Here is a 9,370-nt window from a genome sequence, read left to right on the forward strand (position 1 = left end):
ATGTTAAAACTATCTTATCAATTGTGAAAAAGTTAAAATTTACGAGAAAATAATTTCTATGGTTTGAAGGAAATTATTTTAACCCAAATAAACTATTAGTCACATGAACAAAACAAATGCCCATTTTAAAATAAAGTGCTTAGCAAATTTTTCTTTTAAGATTAGTTATAGGAAGAAAAAATCGAAAGAATCACTTAATTCATTTAGACGAGATAAATTAGGTAAGAAAATTGTGAATTGACCAGAAGTCGTGACAAAATAAAATGGTAACGCTTTAGAGGATTTATCTAGATTAATTAGTTAGAGTGTTCAAATAAACACAAATAAACGGGTGAATCTCAAAAATAGATCCAAATTGGGGTGGCTTTCAAATTTTAGCCCCAAATAAAAAAATTTTCTTAAAATAACCTTTACCTATTAACTAATATTTTTTTGCACAAAATTGCCCCTGATCAATGGAGTAAATTACATAAATAATTCTCATAATAGATAACAACTCCATATTTATATCTTTCAACTTTTATTTTTTTTTCTCTTTTTATTTTTACTTTGATTTTTATTTTTTCTTTTCTCTTATTATTTTTAATTTTCTCAATCCTTACTTTTTTCCTTTTTTTCTCTCAACTTCTTTTATTTATTTATTTATTTTATATTATTTTTATTTTTTCTTTCCTTTTTTTTTGTGTTTTTTAGTTTTTCTCAACCCTTACTTTTTTTTACACCTTTCAACGTCTACTTTTATATTAAAAAAACTTTCTTTTATTTTTCTTTGATTTTTTTTTAAAATTTTTCTCGACCGTTATTTTTATTTAATCTTTTTTTTTTATCAACCTTTATTTTTTTTCTATTATCTCTCAAGTTCTACATTTTCTTTAATTTTTGTTTTTTAAATATTTTTCTTCATTTTCTTTCTTTTTCGGCAATTTTTATTATTTTTGTTCTTTTCTTCGATTTCTTCCATTCAAGTTACATCTCATGAGCAAGAGTTGACACTATCGCATTATAAAGGCAAGACTTACGACTTTCAAACAACAAGTTATGTTTCATGGGTAAAAGTCGACACTACCAACATTGTATTTTGATTTATGAGATGTTTTATAATCTTACCTTAGAGGAAAGACTTAACTCAAGGACTTTCAAACAATAAATTATACCCTAAGGGCAAGAGTTAACTCTACCACGTTATTTTTTCATTTATGAGAAGTTCTATAACTATTGTCTTAGAGACAAGACTTAGCTCAAGGACTTTCAAACAATAAGTTATGTTTCATGGACAAGAGTCGACACTACTACATTATATTTTAATTTATGAGGTATTCTACAACTATTATCTTAGAAGAAAGACTTAGCTCAGGAACTTTCAAACAACAAATTATGCCATACGGACAAAAGTTAACTCTATCACGTTATGTTTTCATTTATGAGATATTCTACAACTATTACCTTAGAGGAAAGACTTAGCTCAAGAACTTCCAAACAATAAATTATGCCCCACGGGCATGAGTTGACTCTACACGTCATATTTTTATTTATGAGATGTTCTACAACTATTGCCTTAGAGACAAGACTTAGCTCAAAGAATTTCAAACAACAAATTATGCCCCTAAGGCAAAACTTGAATCAAGAACTTCCAAATAATAAATTATGCCCCACGGGCATGAGTTGACTCTACACGTCATATTTTTATTTATGAGATGTTCTACAACTATTGTCTTAGAAGCAAGACTTGACTCAAAGACTTTCAAACTACAAATTATGCCCCACGGGTAAGAGTTGACTTTACCACGTTATGTTTTCATTTATGAGATGTTCTACAACTGTAGTCTTAGAGGCAAGACTTAATTAGCTCAAGGACTTTCAAACTACAAATTATGTCTCACGGGCAAGAGTTGACTCTACCACGTTATATTTTTATTTATGAGATGTTCTACAACTATTGCCATAAAGGCAAGACTTGGCTCAAGAACTTTCAAACTATAAATTATGCCCCACGGATAAGAGTTAACACTACCACGTTATGCTTTCATTTATGAGATATTCTACAACTCTTGTCTTAGAGGCAAGACTTAACTCAAGGACTTTCAAATAATTAATTATGTTCCACATACAAGAGTTGACACTACCACATTATGCCTTTATTTATGAAATACTCTACAACTCTCGCCTTAGAGACACTACTTATCTCAAGAATTTTCAAAGAACTTCGTAACAACAATTCATGCCCTTAAATTTGCTTTGATGTAAAAAGAAGAAGACACCTTTGTGGATTATTCATTTTTTTATTTATTAGCAAATTATAATAGAAGTTGAGAAAAAAAAAAAGATCAAACAAAACAGAGAAATAAAAAAAAAAGATTGAGAAAAAAGGGGAAAAAATAAAGATCAAGAAAAAAGCGAGTATTAAAAAAATTGAGAAAAATATAAATGAGAGAAAAAATAAAAATAAAGTTTGAGAAAAACGAGGAAAAAAAAAAGAAAATTGAAAAAAGAAAAAAGCGGTCAAACAAAATATAGAAATAAAAAAAAGAGTGAGAATAAAAAAGGCAAGAAAAAAATAATGATTAAGAAAAAAGCGAAGAATTAAAAAAATTGAGAAAAAAATGAGAGAAAAAATAAAAATAAAGTTTGAGGAAAATGAGTGAAAAAAAGAGAACAAATAAAAATAAAAAAAAATAAAGATTAAAGACAAATGAATTAAAAAAAGAAAAAAAAAAGTAATAGATAATGCTTGAGAAAAAAAGAAAAAAGAAAAAAAATAAAGGTTGAAACAAATTAATTAAAACATGAAAATAAAATTAAAGGAAAAAATAAAAAGTGAAAATAATAAAAAATAGAATAATAAAATTAAAGAAAAAATAAATAATAAAATTTGAGAGACAAATAAGTATGAAAAGTTTAAAAAATATTTTTGATGTGTAGAGGGGCAAAATAATACTTGCACTATACTTAAAAAGTAAGAAAGATTATTCTTTAAAAATATTTCTTATTAGGATCAAATATCTAAAATCACTCATAATTGGGTCTATGGCATGCAAATAAACAAGTTAAAATGGAGACTACAGAGAAAGAGAGTTACAGATTGGGCCCTTTCAAATCTGGCCAACTTTTGGGCCTATTCTTCTTGGACTTTTGGTCCATTTCTGCAATGTATACCCAGCTGTACACTAACTGTATATCAGTTTTCCTGCTGCTGCGTTTTTGTGTATATATAGCGTATATAAGACCGTATACTGGTCAAATATATACATATTTTGGCCTTTCAACCATATAATCAGCTTCCTTTTCCATTTCCCCTTTTTCAAGCCTGTGTAATGGTGCATATCTTCTGTATACCCGCACCAGTCCCCTTGGGACTTGAATTTGAGGTTTTGACTCGATGCAAATTGGGTTTAACCCAACGGAATGCGAGAGAAGGGAGCTCGAGGGACTCAATGGAGGAGGTCATGCATAAAAGAAACAAGAAAAAATGGATTAGTATCTATAGCGAATTACCGGGTACATAAAATTTGGTCAAACTAAATAAAGCAAAATTCCACAATTTTGAACTGAGAAACTAGTAAAAGAAAGAAAGCAACAGATTACTCAAAGAAAGAAAAAAAATAGAATGAAATTTTGAACACTATTGGACAATCAACATTGCCCTTATTGTACGTAACAGAAGTGCTCAATCTATAGCTAAGTCATAAAATTAAGGGTAACCACTTCATACATAGACAAAGGAGAAAAAAAAAGAACCTGCAACATTCTTTGGCTCCTACATGGGTTTAATAAGCTTGGTTAAAGTTGATATAATAACTAAAATCACACAAATACACAACTTATGTTCCAATATTACAAAAAATCCCAATTCTCTAAACATATTACAAAAATCCCAGCATATAAACAGAATGATATGTATATCGGCTATGTTATGTATATTAATAGGGAGAGAAGTAAAGTAATTAAAAAAATAGAAGAAAGTGTAATTACTTCTAAAAGGATTAATATTGATGTTATTTATACATATAATAATGAAACAAGGCTTGCATTATTTTTAAAACTATCCTTGGGAAGTGAATACATAAATAAAAATATTCCTTTGGCTACTTCAAAGGACGATTTATACTACTCAAAACAAAGGCGATCATCCTATACATTCAACACAAAAAATTGAAGGAAAAAAAAGTATGTAAGCAAGTTTAAAGAAAGAATGCAAAATTTGTCAATATTTGGTTATGAGTTTCAACTCAAGCTCTTTCTAATCCAAGTTCTCATATTAACAAGCTATCAACAACAAAGAAGAGGATGACGGTAAGAAAGTCTTACTTTTTTTTGGAAATGTTTGATCAACTAGTTTATGCTCGATGTTATCTGTTCACACTTAAATCGATATACTTTACAATCCGATTTTTTAAAATAAAAACCCACTTGCATATTCTGTCGAGAATTACCGCAAACAAGAATGGATTGGATTGAGCACTAAAATAAGGAGCATAGTGGAAACATGAATAACAAATACTATATGGTGTTCATCAGTTGCCTAACCACATGAAAACATTCCTTCTACTTCATATTCCTCAATGATTGCACGACTAAGCCAACAATAATAATACATATTAGGAAGTCTGAATAATGAAAAGAAAGAGTTAAACTATAAAACTAAAGGAGTGTAAGGAATCTGAACATTAAAAGATCACATCGGAATAAGTATGCAGTAACAAATCTTCATCTTTAACCAGCGAAAAAAAAGTAAAAAAAAATTCTCTAATCTATGTAAGATATATCGATACCGAGAGAAGAAACGCAAAACACATGATTAAAGTAACACTTTAGATAAAGAGAAAGCCACATACGTTTTAGTATACCGCAGCTTTATAAAATTTCAAGCATATAATACCGACCAAATGAGAGGTAACACAGATTACAACAAAATGAAACGAAATTTTAACTATGCCGGCAAACATCTTTTAAACGGGTATTACGAGATAAACATATAGTACGAAAATTACGAGTATTACCTTCCTCCGGGCAGCGAACCTAGACGACGAGCAGACACTTCGAAATTGAATTTTAACTCAAATTTTGCTGGAGCTTAGGATGATTTTGATGGATTTTCTGTTACGTGGGATTAAAGGAATGTTCCTTCAAAATCCCCTAAATTTTTTTCCAAAAATCCTCCAAGAATCCCCTGCCCCAAATGGAAACATCCGTCCTATTTATATTGAAAAAATCTCTATTAAAATTCAAAATAGAGTCTGTTTTAGTCAAGGAGTGGTTGGGGGATTTGACAAAAAGTTGAGAAAAAGTTAAAGGGATGGCTCTAGGTCTGCAAAGTTGCAGAGATAAAGATGGGAAGAGAGAGATTTCCATGATTTTTAGATTTTTGTTGGTTGAATTTTGGTGTTCGCGCCGGGTCGGGTCGAGTTGTAGCCGTTGGTTGTTACTGTTTTGGGTTTTGACGGGTTAAAATTGGAGTTGTTCATCATTAAGATTTTGCCTGAAGTTTTTGTTGTTGCTGGTATGTTGAATTGCTGTTTCTTTGAGAGTTATTGTCGTTGTATTGGAGAAGGAGAAGGGAAAAGGTATTGGGCCGGGTCAGTTGAATTGGAGTGCGCTGGGGAGGTTTGGAGTGGACTGGGTCGTGTAATGGGTTAGTTTGAAAAAGGAAATGGGTAGATTAGGATTTAGGTTGTTTTGAGGTTATTAAAAAAATAACTTCAATTAGAGTAGCTTATTATATTTAATTTTTGGTCGAATTGAAAATTATTTGGAGAATTGCATTGCAATTGTGACCTATTTGAGTTCAATTATGGTCGAATTTAATAGATTAGCCAAATTAAATTAAAATTCGATACGAATTAATACTTTATTTAATTTCGAGCTTTTTGATTTTATAAAATCAAACAGATATTTATCCAAATAAATTATTTTTGAGAATAATTTATATTTAAATTGAGACTTTACCCGTTTGAATTAATTTTCAAGCTCATCTCAATAAAAGTTCAATTTTGATAAAAATGTTCATTTAAGCGACAAAATTTATACAATCTCATATATGTAAACACGAAAGTGTATAATCATCACTTAAATGACAAAATTAACCCAAATAGATATTTTAAAGCGCATTTATCCAGATAAAATAAATATTTAATTTTATTAAAAATCGAAAAAACTCAGGATTAAATTTAGTCGTGGAGGATAAAAATTAGGTCTCAACAACTCAATCTCTATTTATAGGAGACATGGGGGGGGGGGGAGAACTAGGGTTTCGGATTTGAAATAATTGACTTCAAATTCAAAATTTAAAACTATTTCTTGAAATTCAGTGGGGGAAGCTCACACGCAGAGAGAGATGTGCATCCGCTGTACTAGTGATGAAAATAGGCAAGCATAAGATGAATGTAAGGAAAATTATATAAACTTCTAGCCATTTTTGGTTGTATGCGAGGGCAAGATGGTAAATGGGCGTCTGGAGTTTTGTCATTGTTGGCTGTCGTTATTGCTGGGTGTTGTTGTGCGCAACTTTGTACGAGATTTTTGGATTACTGTTGTTGTCATTTGTCGTTGCACGTTGCCGACACAGTTGTTAAAGCTGAACGATGTTTCACTGTTATTGGTGTATTTGCATGTGATACGCAGTTTGTTATTGATGATGTATCTATTGTATTCTGTTAAGAGAAAGAGGAAATAAGGGTTGTGGGTCGGGTCGGTGAATTGGACTCGTTATTGTTGTTTTGTGTGGGTTTGATGGGAATTGGGTTGTTTGTGATTGTTTTGTGTAGATTTAGGATTTAATAAAACGACCTAAATTAGATTAAGCTTTTGGTCGAGTTTATTTAAATTTTAACCAAATCAAATATTAATTGGCCAATTGCATTGCAATGGTGGTCAAGTTAATTTCAATTAAAGTAGAATCTGATAAATTGACCGAATTTAATTTGAATTTACAATAAATTAATAATTATTTTAATCCCGAGCTTCTTGGTTCAATAAAATCAAATAAATATTTCTCAAAATAAATTATTTTTGAGATTAAATTATATTTTAATCAAAATTTTAACCATTTGAATCAATTTTCAAGATAACTTTTTATTAAAATTTCATTTTTCGTAAAAAAATTATTTAAGTAGCGAATTTATATGATTTTGTATATGAGAATACAAAAATATATAATTGCTATTTAAAATGACAAAATCACTCAAATAATTACTTTGGAAAGTCTTTTATTCAGCTAAAATAAATGTAATAATTTCATGAAAAAATTACATATATACACAAGGTAACTTTACCTTATTACATAAAATCTCATATTGAAAAAGAAATTAAAAAATCCCAAAGTAATTACTTAAATTCCTTAAATTCACTCTTTCTCCCTCATTCCCCTCATACATATCAAAATACCATATTTTGTTCCTATTTTAGTGCATCGATTTTTGTTCTATATATGTGTTCCTTTATTTATGTCTACAATCAAGCTAATGTAAAGTTATAATAACACTCGAATATTCAAAATATGATTGATGTACACTTTCAATTCACATAATTCTTTTTCCTTATTATCGTATAACCAATGTAATGTTAAAATAACACTAATTTTTTCTTAAAATTTTATAATCTTGTAGATAATAAATTTATACGGTGAATATTTTATATGTATAGTGTGATATTTTACATTTTGAAAGATTATATTTTAATGTATAAGTTATAATATATCGAGCATTATACATTAGTTATTTTGGAAGACTAATGTATAATATAATTCTTCTGCTATATAGTTCATTATGTTATGCATTAAGAAGTTCTTATTACATTTAAGAGACAGTTTATGTATTATTTGGTATTGTACAATTAGAAAGTATTACTATTGTATAAGGCTACATTATGCCTTCTAATAAAGATATAGAAGTATACATATTTAATGTTAATACTAAATGTATAGTATGGCATTATACATTGCTGCAGATTATTTTTTAAATGTATAATATGCCCACATACATGTGCAACTATTGTATAAAGTTATCTTTAATACGTATCAGTTTGCTGCTATATTTTTCTCTCGTAATTTGAGTCTGCTTTTAATTTTTCAAGGCATGAAATACCGTATTGACAAATCCCGAAAATTGTTTCTTCAACTCCATGTAAACCCTCACTCCATTGTCATTCTTTATGATAATTGGAGAAGAATTACCTTCAACAATGTATTTTACATTAATTTTTTTACGAACTTCATTATATTCAATTCCACCATGATCGTAGCAATCAATTTCAAGAAGGTTATACTTTTTGAAATAATAATTGCGTCACTTTTGTAGGATTGATAAATAGTTTACTACTCTCAAATATCCGAATGATGCAACAATATGGGGATGTTCATATTGATATTTTTGAGAATTGAAGAAAGCAGTTGATGACCTTTTTTTTTCCAGAACATACTTCAACAAAGAAGAAAATTTACTGTGATGTTTTAAAAATTTTTTGAATTTGAATTTCAGTTACTATATTTAATCCTACACCATATAATGATAGGTAATTAATGGCCTTAATTAAGGAAGAGAAAGATAGTATCAGATTTCTGTTTCCATAAATATAGGCTAATCAGTTTTCTCATACATTCCGGCAATGTATGAGGGACGATCTAAGGTATATGTATATTTCTCAATTTCGGGAGAAAGAAAGACAACCGAGATTTTAAGTAATTACTTTCACTAGGAAAAGGATTTATGTGGTTTATACTAATTTTATTTAAGATCGAAGAAACTCAAAATTAACTTAGTTGTAGTGGGATAAAATTAGGTGTCAACACACACCACCATCCTCAGAGTTTGTAAGGCAAACTCCAAGATTAGCCAAACGGTGAATGTCCTGCAGCAACTCACGCTTATCCTCATCCACATGAGCTAGACTCCCCATGGATAACCTGCTAAGAGCATCAACAACTACGTTAGATTTACCTGGATGATAATGGGGACTCATATGGTAGTCCTTCAGCAACTCAAGCCATCTTCTTTGCCGGAGATTTAACTCTTACTGAGTAAACACATACTGCAGGCTCTTATGATCAGAAAAGATGACAATATAAACCCCATAGAGATAGTGACGCCAAATCTTCAATGCAAATACCACAACCAACAACTCCAAATCATGAGTAAGGCAGTTTTTCTTATGAACTTTCAACTGCCTAGAAGCATAAGTCACCACCTTACCATGATGCATCAACACATAACCCAAACCAACTCGGGACATATCACAATATACCACAAAACCCCCGGTACCCTCAGGTAGAGTCAAGACCGAAGTCGAAGTCAAATTATACTTCAACTTCTCAAATCTACCCTTACACGCATCCGAGCACAAGAACTTCACCTTATTCTGGGTCAATCTAGTCAATAGG

The sequence above is a fragment of the Capsicum annuum genome, chromosome 12, assembly GCF_002878395.1.
Source record: "Capsicum annuum cultivar UCD-10X-F1 chromosome 12, UCD10Xv1.1, whole genome shotgun sequence".
NCBI lineage: Eukaryota > Viridiplantae > Streptophyta > Magnoliopsida > Solanales > Solanaceae > Capsicum > Capsicum annuum.